The 21,033-nt window shown below is 40.2% G+C and overlaps 1 long non-coding RNA gene across 1 annotated transcript; it reads left to right on the top strand.

The window, feature by feature from the left end:
* The first annotated feature begins 722 nt into the window (after positions 1-722).
* LOC129169330 (uncharacterized) lies at positions 723-19,975 on the top strand. The gene is made up of 4 exons (XR_008566415.1): positions 723-807; positions 3,542-3,779; positions 3,868-3,915; positions 19,836-19,975. It is a non-coding gene; the product is annotated as an uncharacterized LOC129169330 (long non-coding RNA).
* Positions 19,976-21,033: the final 1,058 nt, after the last annotated feature.

Here is a 21,033-nt window from a genome sequence, read left to right as displayed (position 1 = left end):
ACCTCCAAATTGGGATTATTACTTTTTGGACAAAGAGGGAAGTGCATGAGAGTTAGTTATTTGTATATGGATCAATGTAGGACAGTAAGAGGAAAAAAACAGCATAAAGTTGAAATATTAAAGACTAAAATATGTAATAATAAAAAAAAGACGTTAAACAAAACAAAGAATAATGTTGCAGTTTGTGGAAAATTAGGTTGGGTAACAGTTATTATGTTCCGATAATAAAGTCAAAATATTATGAGAATAAAGACATAATATTACAACAAAAAAGGTACGAGAAAAAAGTTGAAATATTGGTAAAAATCATTTAAAAAAAAAAAAGAGAAAAAAATTCATACTAATACCAATAACACAAAGCTGAGATGCAGGCTGTGTTTTCAAATATAAAAAATGTTTTCTCGATGTAAAAAGTGGCCCACCGCTTCCAATGGAAAAAGAAAGAAAAAGATATCTCACTTTTCCCCCAACTGCATTCGTTTTCAATCCCATTGTTTTCCCTAAATGTTGTTATTTTATCGTCTTTATCCTTCTGTTATTATTTTCGATAGACACAGAGCAGTTCACAAAGACGACATGCAGACGCAGCAAGACGATGACATCATATAACCAGTGCAGCTGCATGACCGACTGACATGGAGGGCTCCTTTCAATGTTGATGTGATCATCCAGGCGTTCTATGCACGCACAAGGGGTGGGGTGGAGCGGGGGGGACCTCGGGGTCCCCCATCCCTTGACGCCAGTCCCACCCCCCCCGCCACCCAACCCCGGCAGCCTTCCTTCCGGCCACATCTGCTCCCCACTGCTGTGAGTTTTTGGGTTATAACGGACAGCTCCATCTGCTCTTGGAACACATTTTCTACGACATGTTTTTTTTCTGTCCACAATCCAGTTGAGGAAGCATAACTTCCTGCGTCAACAGCGTACATTTTAGAGGCAGACTAATACACACACACACACACACACACACACACACACACACACACACACACATGCAGTCTCAATCAAATTACAATGTCTAAAAGGCATCACTAATTCCACTAATCAAAAGGTGTTTTGTCAGTCTCCCAAAACATGTGGGTCATTTCCCTTTAGGTGTCAGTGCTTAAATGCAAACGAGCACACTCATCAAAAGCTTCCTATTGCAGGTTAAGTCATCGGCAATACACATCTCTCAGGCCCATTAAAGTTTGTCGAAGGACTTTAGAGCGCAATTCACACCACCTCTTAGCTGTCTTTTGTGCTTAGTGATGGCAACACAGTCAAGTTAGCGTCTACACTTAACTCATTTCTTTTTTATGCAGGCTTTTCTTGCTCATCCTTTCTTTTCTTTTTTTCAAATAAAAATCCCAGGACTGTGCGTCCAAAACAGTCATTTGAAATGTCATTCCAAGTTTAAAGCACACAGTGTTCCACACTAAAGTAGTAATTAAAAAGCACATGCCTGTTTGAAAACATTCGCAATGGCACACACACACACACACACACACACACACACACACACACAAAAGATCACTTTATTTACTGACCTTGCAAGTTGGCAGGTCTTGCTTCCTGTAAATATTTGTGTTGTAAGGCAACATTTAGCAATCCTATTCTACCTTTTACACATTGCCTTGTGTCTCAGGCGAGGGCAATCGCAGTGTTATCTTTCACAAACTTAGGGAAGGGACCCAAAATGGATCTTCAGTCCAAATTTAGTGGGTCACAGATGATTTGCAAAACATAGTATCATCATCATGTTGAAACATTTGTGTAACTTTGAAACTTGTTGCAACTTTTTATTTGCAGTGGAACTTTAGTGTCGTTAATTTGATCCAGACGCTCCGACTCAAGCCGAGATGTACTCTAACCAAATCAATAATGCAAATGTAATCCAGACACCCGAAACACAAAACAATTAAAACAATTAGAACAATTTGAAATGCATATAAATGACATATGAAAGGGATAAATCAACATTTAATGTCACTTTTGCCTTGACTGAAGACCTTTGTTGACAGCTATGAGGCAGCGACCGGACGAGCAGAGATCCACATGGGAACCACCTTCATGTTTTGCCATGAGTTAGTTCTTGAATTCAGTACTGTAGTGTAGTAGTTTATCAAGTCATTTGCCACTTTCTTTGGCTACATTGTGTGTTATTTTGCAACCGTTATCAATAAGAAAAGCAGAGACTTGTGGCGTAAGTGTGTTAGTAAGCAAAAATTACAGCGTCAGCTGCTGCTGATGTCATAGACGGGCAAAGGAGGTAGTATGGTAAATAGCTTGTTTCCAGTTCAGAGCATGCTAACAAGCTAGCAGGGAACATTTATGATGAAAATACGTGATGGGCACAGTTGGACTCACGCAGCATATTCAACCACGAAAAAGCAATCATTTATTAATTCATTAATTTTTGAAAAACTGCGTTGAATGAGGGAGCGATGTTTGAACTGCGATGTCTAATTGACATCTGCTTTGGTCCTTGTGGTTATGGTACTCCTGGATTGCGTTGACGATTTATATACAAACTTTCTTCAACACAGTGAATTTTTATTGTATCCATACACCGTAATCCCTCATTTATCGTGCTTAATTGGTTCCAGACCGCTCTGTGATAAATGAATTTCTGTGAAAGTTGGAGTCCTTAATTATAATCCTATTTACAACCTTCTAAATACCAGTTTTTACCATTATTGGAGCCGTCTGGACATAAACTAGCACCCCTATAATCACCTTTACACCGGCGTTACTCAATATAGTAGACATAATAACAGAAAATAAGACATAATATAGACTCACACACGTTATCATTGGGAAAGTTCCTTGTTACGGTTTCTGGGCAGTTCCTCCTGCATTGGCTATTGTCTCATCAGTGTGACATAATGTAACACTACCGACACCCGGAGAAGAGTGTAGAATACTATAACAACTTGACTTTCAATGTGTTTTCTGAACGCATTATAGTTGTACTTTAGTTCATTTAGCCATTTTTATGCTTGAAAGAGCTTAATTTAGGCCAAAATACGTGAAGGTTGCTTAACTGGTACACTAATTGGTGTATTTTGAAAACCGTGATAGGGTCAAGCCATGAAATTCAGAGCACGATGTGGCAAGGGACGAGTGTACTTTCAAAATATTGCCTTATTTCAGACCAATACAATTAAACTGCACATTTGGGAGGCCTTTTATTGTGGCCACCCTAAGGCACACCTGTGTAATAGTCATGCCGTCTCATCAGCATCTTGATATACGACACCTGTGAGGTGGATAAATGATAAACTATGAATTATGAATGCTCACTAACACAGATTTTAGGCAGATTTATGAACAATATTTGCGAGAGACAATGTTTGAGTGTACATAGCAACATTTTATACCTTTGAGTTCAGCGCATGAAAAATGGGAGCAAAAACAAAAGTGTCGCCTTTATATTGTTGTTAGTAGTCACAATTCAGGAATAAGTTAAAGACACTAAAATGTACAAGAGCGTTTTATTTAGATGCTTTAATGGATCCCAACTGACAGATTCTTTCATTGCGTGTCCACACCAAAACAGGAAGTTCAAGAGTCAGGGGTCAGCGACAGACCAGCACCCCCTGCAGCTGACAGCGACACGGCGTTTTCTTGTGGGAGCTTTTCGGGCGGGCACATGCTTGTCAACATGGAGGTCATGGGGCGGAAAATATAGTCCGCCTGACCCTGGTGGGGTCACGCGTTTCCAGGCTATGAGCCCTCAAGTGTCCCTGCGAATCATCAGCAAAGTGACGCTGATGGGTGATTTACGCCCTTCCCAGGTACAGAAACCATGTATGCATGCTACCAACAAAAAGATTCGGTAGATATATTTCTAAGTTTATGAGGAAGATGTTTTGTGTTTTTAAGGGAAAAGTCAAACCTTGTGTTTTCTGAGCTATGACCAACGCAAAGAAGGTGAGAGCACAAGTTTGTGTACACTCATCTGCTTCAATGTCCTATTCATTTTGGGCCCTTAATGATTTATTTGAACTATTCTTTTATCCAGGATGAAAGTATCCAACATCCATCTTCAATGATTTTAAAAAACAACAACTGGTGCAGCCATTTGGCCTTCTTTATACGTAGTGGCTCAAATACAAACATACAGCCACCTAAATCTTTTCATTAGTAGTGCGGTGGGTTTCAGAATGTCCTTTAACTTGACAAGGCAAAGCCCAAAGCTCATGAGTGATCATAAATGACTGCTGCTGGTAGTGTCTTTTTGGCAGTATTTGTTATATGGTTGATGTTGAATTAGACCAGGGGTGTCTAAACTTTTCCCAGCGAGAGCCGCATACAGTAAAATCAAACCATATAGGGGCCACTTTCATATTTTACATTTTGGAAACCAACCCGTGGAGATATTCTATCAAGTTATATTATATTTTATATTATAATTTTTTATATTTTTATTGCATCTCAGCTTTGTGTTGTAGGTGACGTAAGTATATTATTACTTTTTCTCCACTGCCTGTTTTTCCATTTTTGCTGCTGTTCATCCATTTTTACAAATACAGCAGTACCTCGCATAACGTAAACCTCCTTTTACGTAAATTCCACTGAACGTAAAGAATTGATGTCAAGTTTTTGCATCGTATTACGTAAGAAATTCCATATAACGTAAAGCGTCAAGTCGGTGCAAGTTCAGAAGTTCGATTTAAATAGCTCGCGCGACAGAGAGAGGGAAACATTTTCCATGACTAACAGAGTACACTTGGTGACGCCTTCTGACGCTTCACGCTCTCATTGGCTGATTATCGGGGCACCGCCTACGCTCTCATCTCATTGGCTGACTTATACAGCGCATGCGTGAGTTTGTGTGATAGACAGGCTTCTCCCTTCCTCGTCGTAGTCGCCCTTAAACCACTTCGCACGCATTGAAATCTCTTCTTGAATATTTTGAAGGGCCAAAGGGCTGAGTTTGGGAAGATCTTGGAACGGATTAGGCTATTTACATGTATTTTACGCTTCGTACAACGTAAAAACCCTATAACGTAAACGTTCTTGGAGCGGATTATTTACGTTGTAGGGGCGTCTACTGTACTGTATTTCAACTGTCTTGTAGTTTTTTTCATAACACTGTGACTTTATTCCCATAATATTTTTACATGATGACCATTTCATTCATTGTATTAGTATGTTCCATTTCTGGTTCTATAGTTATCGTCACCGGTACCCTTTAGTCGAGCAGGAAGCAAAAAATCACAATAGGAGTTTTGTTGACTTGGGGCATATTTTTTCCCCCCAAAATTCTGGTCCAACTCCATCGTTGACAACTTTTGGGGAGTTTGGCTTCCACTGTATCAGAGTAAATAACTGCACTATTCATTTCATTTTAATTATGGTTTGCGAGAGCACTTTTAAGTGAGTAAAATCCAATTATAGTGCCTTAAGGGCAGGCTATGAGCCATGTAGCACTTTATTTTGATGGATGTAGACACTCAGGCAGTACATGCAGCTACCACCCACACCCGTTTTACACTCCAAAGCATACAAACACACCTAGGTCCCAAGCAGGCTGGTCAGTGAGGAAGGAAGTCAATATTTGAGGAGTTAAATAGCTACCTGGCTATCCGCCTCTTCTACTGCGAGCACACCTATTGACTGCAGTGATGTTTTCAGCTTTAATCCTACTGTGTGCTCCGACCTGTCATGGCACATAAACAAGCCCACTAATCTATTGTAACACAGACAGTTAGGTTGTGTTTTCAAGTCAGTATTTCTTACGAAGAAATTAGAAAGCCAGGGCACGGGCCAAGGACGAGACCATCATATTTCGGTGCAGATCTGGGTAAAAGTGCTTATCCAGGATTATTTTTGCAGACATTTCTTACCGATATCTCATATTTGATATTGTCCATCACGTCATTACAGATATCGATATCAACGGATACTGATGTAGGCAGCGGTTCTTCCCTCAAACTAATGCTGTGTATGAACACATGCTTCCACTGTGATGCCACCGGATGTCTTTCACAAATAAACTGCAATGTGCAGTGGAAGTTATAGGAAAAAACCTGCCAGCACGCTGCGTGCGACTTCCTTCTTTATGAGGAGTGACATTAGATTAGAAGTATTGAAAGAAGACGCCCTACCCTGCCTCACATAACCGGCGCTTGATGTCATGGTTCCCGGTTTTTTGGTTTTCCTTCATTTCCTTAGGTCTTGTCCGCACGAATACGGATATTTTTCCCATCCGCCCCTCTCCGGTGTCAAAAATATCTCTATCCACACGGTGATGTTTTAAAACTATTTCTATACGCACTAATGCGCATACGCAGGCTGTCATGCGCATGCCAAAGTAAGGGGGCGCTGCAGCCATGGACCGTTAAGACAATTTTAACCAATCAGAGGCGTCGATGAGGTCATTTCCGTCGATGGCGATGTACGGGAGAACCTGTGTGGACAGCTAGCGAAGTAGCGTTACAAACTTATTTGTCTGCAAAATGTATTGTATATAATATAAATGTATATAGTATAATAATATAAATGTATATAATATAAAAGTGAAAATGGATGAAACATGTTCTCTATTACAATGTAGCAGATGTTGATCATCACTCCAAAGCAGGCACATCTAACAGGGATCTTTCACGTAGCAGCTCAGTCAAACGCAATCACAAGCTTCTTGCCTGCTAACGACATGCTTGTGAAAGTTGTCCCGCCAGCTAGAAGTCCAATCACGTCTTGTCCCAAATTACCATCGTTGGCGGGGGTCTGGTAGCCGTTTAGCCAGCAAAACAGCAGCGGTGTAGCGTCTTCCGAAGTCCACTATGGCGCCTTTGTTTGTTTGCAAAAGTATGCGTATGTTTACTCTGATACACACAAAAAGTCATTTCAGCATGCAGCAGTGTTATGTGTGCCATTGCGCACGTTCAATTATGCGTATCTAATGTGGAAATAACTGTTATGGGATCTGTCAGCAACAAGCTCCGTCTTCGCCATCCACACGAATACGCTGAAGCCGGAGTTTTGAAAAATCTTCACCCTGGTTGGAGTTTCCCAAAAACTCAGATTTTAAGGACAAAAACCTCCGTATGCGTGTGGATGAGAGGCCAAAACGCATTGCGCAGTGACATGCAGTCTCTGGGAAGCGCACGCAGCGATGTCACGTCACCGTACCGGAAACACGATCGGTTCTGCGCATGCGCAAGGCCTACATCACTTCCTCCATTGGCCAAATTTTACGACAGCGCTCCTGCGACGTCATTTGCTATGGTATTTATTGTTAGTTTTTAACTTTACGAACATAAATGATTAATAATAATACTTTATACAGCACAGGCTATTTTCTTGGGCCTCTTATTAAAAGACTTCGCTAGCTTCCGGATGTTTCTAAGGTTTTTCTTCACCAAGAGTGGCCCGCAATACACGTAGCGCAGGCGCAGTTGAGGCTCAGACGTACACGTCATATCCGGCCACGTGTAATATTGCATGAATAATTACAAATATAGATACAATAAACCATAGAAAACAACAGCAGCCAATGTGATCCAGTTATGAGCAGAGCTGCTGTATTATGATCACTTTTTTTTAACATACATGAGTAAGTTGGCCCCTCCATCTATGTTTTCCACAAACGTCCAGCAGATATTATGTCTAATTCCAGGCATGTAATTAGCGAGTAGCCAGGTTGGCCTGTCTGGGTCACTTCTTGAAATTGTGTGTTTTGTGCGTGTGTGTAGTGTGTAATGTGTGATGTTAGCCAGCAGTAGATGGGCTGCGGCCTGTGCCACTTGGAGCACGAACCACACACGGGGAAGGAAAAATAAAAACACATTAGCGTCGGTTTGAGGCTCGTCATACGCACAAATGCATAAATAGCGCAAAGTGCAACCCGGCGTAGCCGCAAAACACACACATTAAGACGCACGAGTGGGCCAAACTAAGCAGACAGGGCAAGAAAGCTTGAAGGCAAATGTCTCTATTGTGTGTTTGTGATTGATTATATTTGGACGAGATGAAGAACCTGCAGTAGGCCTACATGGACCGTATACGGCACGCCATAGTGTGTGATTCAGGCCGTCATGGAATTTAAAGACCTCAAGGGAATTCTTTTAAAAAGCTCCAAAACAATCCGATGGTTGCATTATATTTTTAGTGTGGCCCTTGATAGCTGGTGTCTTGTTCCACGGGGGGCCTGGATGATATGTGCTCACAGCGACACTTTGGAATGCCCAGAATGCAAGCGCTGTCGAGGGCCCGCCAGGCCACGCCTTCTCCTGGCAGGTCACGCTTCACCGATTGGTTGCCTCCACCCTGAGGGTCAGAGTGCAGTTGGGAGTCCTGTCACTCCTCTGAAGGAAGGTCAGGGGTCAACTTCCACCGGAGCTCTCCTTTCCTTCCCCTCCTTCCTCTTTGCCCAGCGGGGGCTCTTCCCGTTTAGACCGTGACGTAGACGCCAAAACAACATCATTTTCTGACGAGGTAGCGTCGGATGCTAGCTTGCTATGATGATGCTCAAGTTGTGTTCCTATAATGCTTACATCCAAACCTGTCATCATGTATTGATATTGTTTTGCTGCTTTTGAATGATGCCCTGCTATAGGGGATCCTTTGCATAATATCCAGAAATTTGCTATGATATGCTGTGATATGTGATGTATATTTGCCAATGGAAGTTTCTGCAGTTAATTTCTTTCATTGAGATTTCAGCTAGACGACATATCTCTGCAATTACATGACATTTATGCTACGTTCTGCAGGGTATGATGCCCAATTCGCCTTTTTGTATTACAATTCAATTTTTGTATGTGGTCCTTCACATTACAACATTGCGACTTGTGAAAATGTGAACGTAAAGCGTCCGGGAAGTGACGTGTATGCACAACAGTACGTCGTCACATGCATTTCCGTGTGTCCACAGATGCAGCGTGTCTTCTTAACGCATTTGAGGCAATTTTTAAAAGATTTTGTGCAACGGGAGTCAATGTTTTGGTTTGGTTTGGTTTAGTTTATTTGAACATGAAGGTTACAATGGAATACATCTCGTGAATCATTTTTTGACAGTTCCACATGTCCAAAAGGAGTAGGAAGAAGCAAAGCTTATTTAATCCTACCCCCCATCCATTCTACATCTAGTACAGTACATGTAGTTCACTTCTGGATTCCATGTCATGTTTTCAGTGATAGTCAGGATAACACATAATAGATAACGGTGAGATAACCGTCCCCCCAAAAAAAGAGAGAACATTCATAATAATGATAATATGATGACAATACTAAATAAATAAATAAATAAATAAGAACAAAGCTTTTTTTTTTTTTTTTTTTTTTTTTTAAACACAACAAAGAAAATTATAAAAAATAAATAAATAAATAAATAAATAGAAATAAATAAATAACAAATAAAATTTAATTAAATAAATAAAAAATAAAATAAAATAAAATAAAATAGAAAATAAAAAAATAAATAAATAAAATAAAATAACAAACCTGACAGAACAATCAGGACTCTTCTGCCTTGTATTTGGCAAACATCAACTGCTTGTATTGTTTTTTGAATTTGCTCATCTCTGTACATTGTTTGAGTTCTTTACTCAATCCGTTCCATAATTTAATTCCACACACGGAAATGCTATGGGTTTTCAGCGTTGTTCTCGCATATAAATGTTTTAGGTTTAATTTTCCTCTAAGATCATATTTCTCCTCTCTGATTGAGAAATACTTGATTAGATTTTTGGGTTTTCTTAACCAAATGATTAAGTGTAGGGGATTAAGAAGAAAGAGGGCAAGAATTTTGGCGATGGCTGTTCTGAGGAGCGTGTGGGCGGTGAGAGTGGTGAGACTTTGCTTCGCTGACACTTTTTAAAAATAGTTTTCGGATGACAAGAACAACTAAACCACGTCTTTTGATGATGTAGAGGTGGGACATACGCTACCTGACTGTCCAGCCTGCAGTAGATTGGATACATATCGGATTTTTATCTACCTACCAATGAGGCCTGAAACGCATTTGAAACTAGAGAAGCACTCAAAGCGCGCAGACCTCCACCAATCACCATAGCTCCCCCCCCATACTGTGATTCACACCAAAATAAGAATCCTAATTTTTTGGATCAGTCTTTGAACCTGTTGGAAACTTGTCCTGTACTTTTTTTCCCAAGTGCTCTGACCATTTTTTGTGGAGTTATTTGCACAATTGCCGAAAATGGTCCTATCTCGCAATGTTACAGAATCCTTTTCAAAATTCCCGGATCCAGACGGTGATCCATATCACCCCCAACATTTAGTCAGTTCTTGCATATCCCATTTCCGACAATTCCTGAACATGTCATCCAAATCCATTCACAACCTTTCAAGTTATTTTGAGCACAAACAAGCAATCAAAAAAACGCCGGCAAAAACAAACTTCCTCTGCGCTGTGCTTGTGCTTTGCGGAGGTAAAAATCACAATTTTACCGTTCAGACTAACATGAACAAGTCAGATACAGGTCACATATGAGTAGGCCTGTCACAATAATGGATAAATCAATTAAATGACGCGTGCACGTACGCGTGCGTTTCATCTGCTCGTCTGTCTGTGCCACACAGGCTGGATGACAAGAGGGTTCACGCTGCATCTGTCTGTGCAGAAAGAGTGGGCCCTCATCTCATTCAGCCGCTTTGTGGAGGCGGGGCTACTAGTGAGTGGATACAGAGGGTCAGCCAGTGAGCTTCGTGAGGCAATGTACGCTAACATGAAGAAGGCGCAGAAGCGATGGTTTTTGAGGCAAATGCCACAGCCGACAACCACAATGTGGGAACATTTCGGTTTTAAACAGAATGAACACGGTGAGTGCATGAACACAGACGACCGGCACGGACAGTCTTCGCAACTGGGAAAAAAAAAAACTACAGATGTAGGTGCCTCGGGCAGCGGAGCCTTCATCTTGACAGTCAACGCTTACTGAGGCGTTTGGTCTGCAAATATAACCAAAACAACCACAACCACTTTCACTGGCTACATTGCAAAAACATATGTACAGGCAACTTCTGTGTCACGCTAATGTCTCACACAGGTACACTCGAGTACCATCTAGTGGTTCAAATGTCTAGAACACCTCTCATGACAATGAAAAAAATGGTCCAAAAAATTTTTATCGATAAAATCGATTATCGACGATAATTTGTAGCGCAGTTATCCATCCATCCATCCATTTTCTATGCCGCTTCTCCTCATTAGGGTCACGGGGGTATGCTGGAGCCTATCCCAGCTGACTTCGGGCACACTCACATTCATACCTATGGACAATTTAGAGTCTCCAATTAACCTAACATTTTGGAATGCGGGAGAAAACCGGAGTACCCGGAGAAAACCCACGCACACACGAGGAGAACATGCAAACTCCACACAGAAATGCCCAACGGCGATTCGAACCCAGGTCTTCCCGATCTCCTGACTGTGACTGTGTGGCCAACATGCTAACCACTCGACCACCGTGTGGCCCTAGCACAGTTATTTGTTATCGTGACAGGCCTACATGTGAGCAAAAAAATGGGAATTGACCTGCAGTGTGAACGTAGCCTTACCTTTAATGCTTTTGATGTGCTCCCATGATGTACTGACTCAAAAACTGAAATGAGACATGTTCTGCGTTTACGGTAAACTCCCATGTGTGAACCAGTTTGTCATAGATTCTGATGAACATGTAGCGCCGTCATGGGTAAAACAATCTCAAAATGATGAAATGCATTGAAATGAGAAGCAAAAATATGATTGTGAGGCCTCTGTGGCAGCTACGCACACACACGCGGTGTATAAAACGGGATTTAACGACAACGGCAGTTGATCCACTTTGCGGCGATGAACACAATAGGACAGCGTGACTTATGAGGATGTGGCTCAAACGTGACGATTTGACTCAGCGCCTCTTTTGTTGTGACGGACGATGAGGTGGCCAATTTCTGTCCAAAACAAAACAAGTAAGGCTCCCGACCACTACAGGATATGAATCAGGCTCTGATTCAGTACGCGAAAAGAGGAGAAAATAAATCACTTGGCGCTATTTTTACATGACAGTTCTCACTTGGATGATTCATTTCGGCTCCGGGAGCTCAGTTAGCAGTAATTGTTATTATTATATTCTGATGAACATGTCACACTTCTTCACATGTAAACTGTCAACGTGTGACTCTCGCACTTCAGTCACATTTAATCCTTCCCAGCGTGACTCATAACAATGGCTAACACACCTAGTTCTTGTAATCGAAGCGTTACATCATGAATGCGGATACTTCCTATTGTCACTGTATTGTATACTTCCTGCTAGCCTTCTTTTCTGATCAACTGTTCCATATCTCCTATTGTTTTGGCATTTACATACAGTATATTTTTATTTTTTTTGTTAATAGTTATCATTTTTTAGTGGTATTAAACTCATTCATTGATTAATCTTAAGTGTTCAACTGAACTGTTTTGTATTTTATTTTATGATGATTTAATAATGCAATGTGTTCATGGGTTTATTCATCACATTTTACTGTTTTTTTTTGTATTTTCCTTAATGTTTTTATTTTGAAATTGACATATTTATTTAATGAATTATTATTTATCCATGTTGGGGTTTATTAGTATTTTCACCTGCTCCTAGTGTAATTACTGTAATTATGATTGAATCATTTAATATACTTTTTAGTTGCATATTGAAATTATTGTAATAATTTATAATTGAATTATATACTGACATGTATCTTTAATGAAAAACAGTGTTTGTTTTTCTTTTAGATTCATAATTTCATATTCATTTATATTCATTATTTATGGGATTTGGAGATTTTTTTGAGATTATTTTTATTTAAGGGTTCAAAAAATGTATCCATTTCTGTCTGATTTAGATGTTAACAATTTATTGATTTTAAAAAATATATTTTATTTATAACATTTATTATTTATGGCAAATAAATAATACTTAAAAATAATAAATGGTAATTAAAGAAATAAGATATATTTAAATATTTATTTAATACATTTTAATTAATACAGCTTGTATTTAAAAAAAATATTTTCTTTGTATTATTTGATTCTTCACATTTTGCTGTTTTTATTTGTAAATTTAATTTTATTTCTGTTTTTTAAAATGATGTACTTGCAGTGATTCATGTATTTATCTCGCAATTTTTTGGTAAATTCCGTTTTTTAGCAGCAAGGCTTTAATTGTACTTTACTATATCATGATTGGATAATTCAATGTATTTTTTTTTGTAGCATTCAAATTCTTGTATTTGTTTAATACGTTATTTTATTTCATGAAAGATCAATCAGTTATTCATTCATCAATATATGGTTTTTATTTGTTTATTAATCTATACATTCTTTATGTGTCTTTGTGTTTGTTTGTTTTATCGACTCATGCTCTGTCCACACGGGAACGCTCCTGGGTCCACACTGTGTCCTATTAGTAAATAGTCGCATGAAGACGGATGACTGGGTGAAAATGACGTAATACATAATACCTGTGGCAGACAGAACCACGTGACAGCAAAACTATCAAAGAAGAAAGAACACATGCGCAAAAAGTCTGTCGTCTTCCGCTTTCCAGGGCTTGTCTAGACTGACGCGGAAGTGGAGTTACTTCTGCGAGTCATTTGGGAGTATAAGGCAAAAATAATATCAGTTTCAACCTGAAAACGTTCCCGTGTGGACAGACAGACCCTTAGTGTTTTAAATTCAGTTTAAGATGACCTGAAAACCTTTGCTCTCTTTTATCCACCCCACCCTTCATCACTTGCACACCTTCATTTCCTTTAATGGAGGCCCTCACGTTTTGCCTATAAGGCGGATTAGCATGGGATTTAGGTAAGAATTGCCGTGCGTGCGTGCGTGTGTGTGTGCGTGCGTGCGTGTGTGTGTGTGTGTGTGGAAGCACTAGGGGAAGTTGTGTCTTTGATCAGGCTAATGAGCTGCTACTTTTCCTCCAGGGCCTGCAAGTTGACTGCAGGGTGTGGACACCTGAAAAAACATAGACTGGGACCATGCATTGCCTTAAGCGGAACACACCCGCACACACACACACACACCCGCACACACACACACACACACACACGCACACACACCACACCCGCATCCTGCCACCATTCTTCCCCTGCACCCCCTGCCAGTGGTCTCTATCCAAGTGTCAGTCACCTCCTCACTTCATCCTCATGCTAACAGTAGCCTAACCTCTCACAATGGCCCGATCCACCTACCTACTGCCGTGCCCCCTACCTATGCCCCATTCTCACACTGGCTCCGCCCTCACTCGCCAACCCCCCCTTTATCACCTTCATCAACATTTAATGATGCTCTATACAGCCATGCACGCAGGCCTGTCCTTAATCCACTCACTACATGGACATATTTTTATCTAGACGTGTTTAGTAGTATTATTTTAGCCGCTGTTTAGTGTTATACCGCTCAAAAAGGGTATTATTGCCATTTTTAGGGAATTGATGTTTTATTAAAAATGTAAATTTTCTTTTTCATTCATTATTTTATATTTCATTTTTGTGCTATTTTTTGTTAAGTTATTTTAAATTGATTTCTATCCTTTTTTAAATTTATGTTGAAATTATATTTTATTTTATTTATTGTTTTTGTATTTTGGGATTTTTTTTTAAAACATACGCTCTGTATTTGTATTCTTTTATTTGTTAGTGTGAATTTATTTTAAATGATTTCATTAGAAAGTCAATGCTAATGCATAATTAGAATGCATTATTTAAAGAGCTGTCAATTGATTAATTATTTTATTGCAATTAAACACATTTTGTCCATATTTAACTCATAATTTATCTATAAAAAGCAAGGATGTAAATCTCTTTGTGCTGAACAATTTGATACGCAACTATGATAACTGCATACATTTTATGTAAAAGGATATCAATTTTGGATATATGGACCATTATTTTATTAAAAAAAATAATATACATGTAGAAAACCCCCAGTTTTTTAATGCAAGCGGTGATAATGCAACGGCACGCTACTGGATGTCACTTTTAGAACAGTTATAAGCCATAAAAATGGCCACAAAGTAGCAGAAGTGCATTTGATAAACGCTTGGCATGTGAATTTGAATGGAAAAATCTTACATGACAGCAAGGAGGAAGCGAGAGAGCGTGGAGGAGTGTAGCGAGCACAAGGCTACGCATTGTAGGGGAATTTTAACGCGTGCACACACGTGCACACATAATTCAGTTCCAAATGTGAAAATTGTAAATAGTTCATGGTGTTATATTTGGAAACAAATTGTTATTTTGATGTAAAACAACCCTTTTTGTTTATGTTGTTGTTTATGTTGGTATAGTTGTTGTTGATATTTGAGCTGTCACAAAAGCAAAATATTTGTGTCAAAGTGAAATTTATGCTTGAAATGTATCTTTTCACAAAAAGCTGTTTTTCTCCCTATTTTAGTCAGGAACTGACATTTTCCTGAAACGTACCTATGTTCTACTGCTGATTACTAAAGAACGGAAAAAGGTAGAAACAAACTTTAATCTTTCTTTTGGGAGGTTCCATGTTTTTATAGCCATAGAACACAATATTCTGTGTGCCTTGAAAGGTCAGTGAAAATCGTCTAAAATGGCTGGTAGCGAACGTGTTGTTTTTTGAAAAATGGCTGGGTTAGAATGAGTTAATTTAGGCAAAAAAATCCGTAAAATTAGTTTCAATACGCATATTTTTGACTCCACAAAACAGCATGATTTATTAATATTTTTTTTTTAACTGTGATAGAGAGAAGCCATGAAATTCGCACCACAATGTGGCGATAATTATATTTTATTACATATTTTTATCATGATATATATATATATATTTTAGTAATTCCTCAAAAGACTCCATGTATCACCATTGCCACTTTTTGCATTTGTCGCCGTCCAAGCAGGTTTCCATTTCTCCCACCCGTCTCCCCGCCTCTTCACCCCACTGTCGACCCCTCCTTCTCCCCCTTTTCGTCCGCCTCTTCCACCTCAGCCGCTGATGTGTGTCACTCAAGGTGGCGACAGTCCAAGATGGCACCATCTACGCGAGGGCGGTCAAGCGACAAGCATTTGTCGTTCCCCTGCTGCTTTCTTTCTTTCTGTGGCTCTCCCATGCAATGTGGCCTTTAGCAACCTGTTGCTATGTGACCCATTGACCCATGACTTGATTGCTCTTTGACAGCCATCAAAGCACTATACTATTTTAGGAAGTCACAGACGGCAACAAACTGCCTTTAAGACAAGGAGGACATATTTGAAATTACATACGAGTAACTTGCTTTTCTGGGTCATTAGACTGTATGTCTTCACCTGATTAGCTGCATCAAACTGAGAGGCTTTTCATATGATAATACTAATATTATCCCTATCAAATCAGAACTAAACTCTTAGAAACAGCTATGCCTATTGCCAGACTCCCAAAGTCTTTGCTATAGCCGTCTTGGTCAACAATCAAGTCAAGTAAAAGTGGCGTTAAATGTTCATACATATCTATCATTCATCATTTATATGCATTTCACATTGTTTTCTGCGCGTAAAACTATAATTGTGAATCAAATTTTCAAGAAAAAATGTTTAAAACCAAACAATTTTTCAAAAAAAAAATTGTTTTGTGTTAACAATTTTGGATTTAGCTAACCAATAATAAATAAAATACTTCTTACCATTAATGCCACTTCGGGCGCTGCATGGTTTTGCACGGTACTCCTTTTGTCAAAAGGATGTTGCTCTGCAGAATTAGCCAGCTGACTGTTTGATTAAAGCTGGGAAGTTTACTTCTTGACCTCTCAATGACCCGTGTAGGCTACCGCATTATCCAGTAATAATCGAGTTTTGGTGCCTGACCCGGAAAATATTGTAAGGACAGCTGGCGTTGACTCTGGCCACCCGCATTGCTGTAGAAAGTGGATGGATAGATTAAAATGCATGAGAATGTTTTCTATGTTGAACTTTATTTTTACCACTGTGATTTCTGTAACGTTTTTACCTGAGAGCCAGATGCAGTCATTAAAAGAGCCACATCAGAGCCTTATTGTAGGTTCCCGATCTCCGTTCGATTGTGCTGGTGTATCTAATGTGAAGTGCGCTCCATCTACAGGACTCTGCGCAATCAATCTTCGACAGGTTCTGCGATTTGAAGTTTGCATGCAACTCTGCATAATGCTCATGTGCATGATTTGCAAAGCTTTGTTATCACAGATGTTGCTACGTGTGTTATATTTAGCTGCGGAGTGGAGCAAACCTCTTGGGCTGCTGGCTGCACGACATGGCGGTTTCAGAGGTGGAGGAAGATGGAAACTAATAATGTAGAATTCAAAAACAAAACAGGAAATGTCACTGAAAGATTAGATGTTTTCTTCTTTCGCTTGACTTGCTCAGTTCGCGTCGTAGCTCTAGTGTGTGCGTGTGTGTGTGTGTGTGTGTGTGTGTGTAGGGTTCACAGCATGCATACAGGATGTTTTCACAGTGATCACTTTGGACAGGGTGATTTACATCCCCTATTTAGACACACACACACACACACACACACACACACACACACACACACACACACATTCAGATGGGCTGCCATCACTTCCGAACACATTACATTGGCCTCCATTCATTTCCTCAAGCCTTAATCCTCACCTTAACCCAACCTGAACTTTAAGCAATATCACACAAACACACTCGCACAAGTTAACATCAAAGAGTGGAAGAAGCGCTCAGCAAGAAAACAGGTTGATGATCAAACTAGTGTAACAGGCCTTGTGATGATGATGATGATGATGATGATGGTGATGATGTGAGTGCAGGCAGCTCATCGAACAAATCCGTTTTGCGTCTTTGACCCCGACGGTGCTTCCGCTTCGTTCTCCAGAAGTTCCTGAGAACCTGATACCGTCTATTTATGTACCTGTACAAACCACTTTATGAGTTTCTGTCACCGGTATTCTGCATACACTCACCTGATGAGCTGAGATAACATCCGCAACAACTTAAAAAACATTTCAACAACACTGCTGAGTCTGTGATTCTCAAAAAATGCTAATTATTCACACACCGGTCTTTCCGCATTTCCTACCGTATTCACGATAAACCTAAGGACTATGTAAGCTTCGTCCTATTTCCTGGTCTTTTTATTTTGGTTATCGTCAATTGTTTTCCTCCCCTCCTCTCTGAAGCATCTCCATTGCTCATTCTTCTTCTACTGGATTGAACAAGCAGCCTATTGATTAGTTTGAGCACCGGACCCACCTAGCTGGAGACTTGTGTATCGCTCAAGCATAAATACAATGCATGGCGGCAATGCACGAAGACACTGATACCGAACCCCCTCCCCTTACACCTCACTCCGGGCCCCACTATTTGATAAGCAGACAGCGTTTTTTATGGTCGTGAAAATTTCAGATCATACAGTAGTTTATTCAGTCAGACCCCTTGGATTTCCTCCTCTTTCTCCTCCTCATTCTCCAGGATCCTGGGAGAATAGTCAGGTTCCAGTTTTCCAAGAGCCTCTCATTGCTCACAGTTCACAATGGAACAAAGATCTTCTCAGTGTTGGAATACTCAGGAGAAACCCAAGCCATGCTGTAAAAACTGGGGGTGCAAACAAGATACGCTTGTAAACCTGTGGGATGGGACTCTTACCTGCTACTGTTTGAATATTGTATTATATGACATCCATACGCACACAAGCCTCTAATCATGTCATAATACAGCTTCATTAAATGCAATTTGCACATTTAAGAGTGGACTAGAAACTGGAAGAAAAACAGCAAAGGGATACTTCCTTGAAGAGAGAGGTTTTCTCATCACCTTGGAGTTGTGCTGCTTGGCAGGAATGAGAAACGGAAAGCCAGTCTTGATGACTTTCAGTTCGTTTTGCAAGACAGCCAATGTGTCAAAGCGTTGCGTTGTTATGACCCTTCGCGTCCCAGAAAGCAGATGTTTGGAATGAACCAGAATCATGGCTTCAACAGGTGGACCCGAGACGTTTCGTTGCTGGTTTTGGGGCAGGGGAGTCCAAACTTTTTCCACCGGGGACTGCATACAAAAAAATTCAAGGACGCGTGGGGTCACTTTCATTTTGTTCACCCTTTCCTGTCTTTATCCAAGAGGAGAATGAGGGCAGCGAGAAAGGCCCTGTCCACACGGGAACTTTCTTGGGATTTCTTGGGAAACCATGTGACACACCAAACTATAGAAGAAGAAAGACATCTGTCATCTTCCGGTTTCCAAGGCTCACTTAGACTTACGACGAAGTGGAATTACTTCTATGATTCATTTTGGAGTGACGGCGACGGGTCTGTCATCGTTTCCGTAAAACGTTCGGCTGTCGATACCGAAACGACAAGCCGGCGTTTTCAGAATTTCCCAAGCCGTTTTCAAAAAAATACCGTTTCAGGTCACCCAGAACGCCATTTCTGTGTGGATGAAAGATTGAAACGCTAAAATACTCACTGTTTTGACCTGAAAACGTTCCCGTGTGGCTAGCCCCTAAATTAAAGATGCCTCTGCGTCATTTCTAGCTGTGTACCCTCAAACGTTCAAATCTGCTTGACCAATGAGTGACCAGGAGTGTTTTGCGACACTTTAAAGGTATCAAACCACATGACAACTGGAACTCGTACCTGGTAATACCTGCTTTTACCAATGGAAAGGAGGAAAGCCGCTGACTATGTAAAGGCACGGACCAAGGAAATATAGTCTACGTTTTGTTGCTAATCGTTGACCAGTTCCACTAACTAACTACCTTTTCCTTAATTTCTCAATGAATAAAACATGATGGGAAAAACACACCATGTGCTCCCAAAAAACTTGTTTTTGGACCAGTAGCTGTGTAACTTAAATGTCAGAACATCCCGTCGTTAGCATCTAGTCGTGCTACTAAAAAGATGCTTTATCTACTTCTGCAGACCTTGATGCCAAACAACTGACAGGCAGCTCAGATCATCTGCCAACCTGGCCACGATGGAGACGGTGGAGGCGGTGGACTGTTTGAAGCTTCTTCTGCTGAAGTCATTAGCTGCTTTCTCAATGAGAATACTTCCAGCACAGGTCAGCACTTCGGAGACGAGGAAGGAAGGTTGGAAAATCCTAAAACCGCCGCTCGTCTTATTTCAACACACTTTATACTATACTGTATGTATTGTGTTAAATGTTTCATACCAATACTGTCCACACTTACTCACTGGTTTGGTGTTATGTTTCCATGTTTTTTATCTGTTTTCTCTTCTTCTTTTTCTCTCCTTTTTAATTGTGAATTGCAACCACTCGAGTTAGTCCCTCTCCTTCTGTTGCAAAGCCAAGATGGCGATGATTGAGGGTAGTTAGGGTCCATCGCTGCACACTGACCATTTGGAGCGTGTTGAGTGCAACATCCGGATACTGGTGGCCCACTGCATGACACACACATCAATTGTGTTTTGATCTGACAAATCTTGAGTAAGTTTCATCAAGTGTAGAATTACTATAGCTTCTGCTTGGACCACAGCAGTCGTTAAACTCCGATGGGAAGAAAGTGTCTCATGCCTCATCACTGGAGCTAACGAGCGACGCTTGGAACACCAAGTGTATTGCAAGGTTTATAGTGTGTCTTTCTCAGTAAACACCTGCGGCTTATAGAAAAATGCGACCTATATATGTACAAAAACATTTTTCTCTTTAAATTTGGTGGCAACAGCTTATATTCAGGTGTGCTCTATAGTCTCTAATAGTGAGTGTCAGGAAGAAAAGCTCTGACTCTCCTGTTGGTATGTGTGTCTAAGTGTCTACATCAGTGGTTCCCAAACTTTTCACAGTGGCTTACCCCTTCAGACATTTGACCTGAAGCCATGTGCCCGGAGTAACCATCCTATATTTATTTTATTGAAGTCTGATGTTAGGATCCTTCCGTTTCAAAGGGCTGCGTTTGAGCTTCACTCTTTTTGTCCACTCGTGAGCTTCATGATTTAAGTTTGCTTATTAATTTGATATTGCGATTTTTCAAAAAAGGACTTAATAAATTATCGTTGTTTTGTGGCCGAATGCAGCTTATTATTAGTAAAAATACGCATATTTATGCACATTGTATGTATTCTTGGCCTAAATTAAGTATTTTCAAAATGGTGAAAT

The sequence above is a fragment of the Dunckerocampus dactyliophorus genome, chromosome 16, assembly GCF_027744805.1.
Source record: "Dunckerocampus dactyliophorus isolate RoL2022-P2 chromosome 16, RoL_Ddac_1.1, whole genome shotgun sequence".
In the NCBI taxonomy this organism is placed as follows: domain Eukaryota; kingdom Metazoa; phylum Chordata; class Actinopteri; order Syngnathiformes; family Syngnathidae; genus Dunckerocampus; species Dunckerocampus dactyliophorus.
The sequence above is the reverse complement of the archived record's forward strand: the minus strand, read 5'-3'. Positions and strand labels throughout refer to the sequence as shown.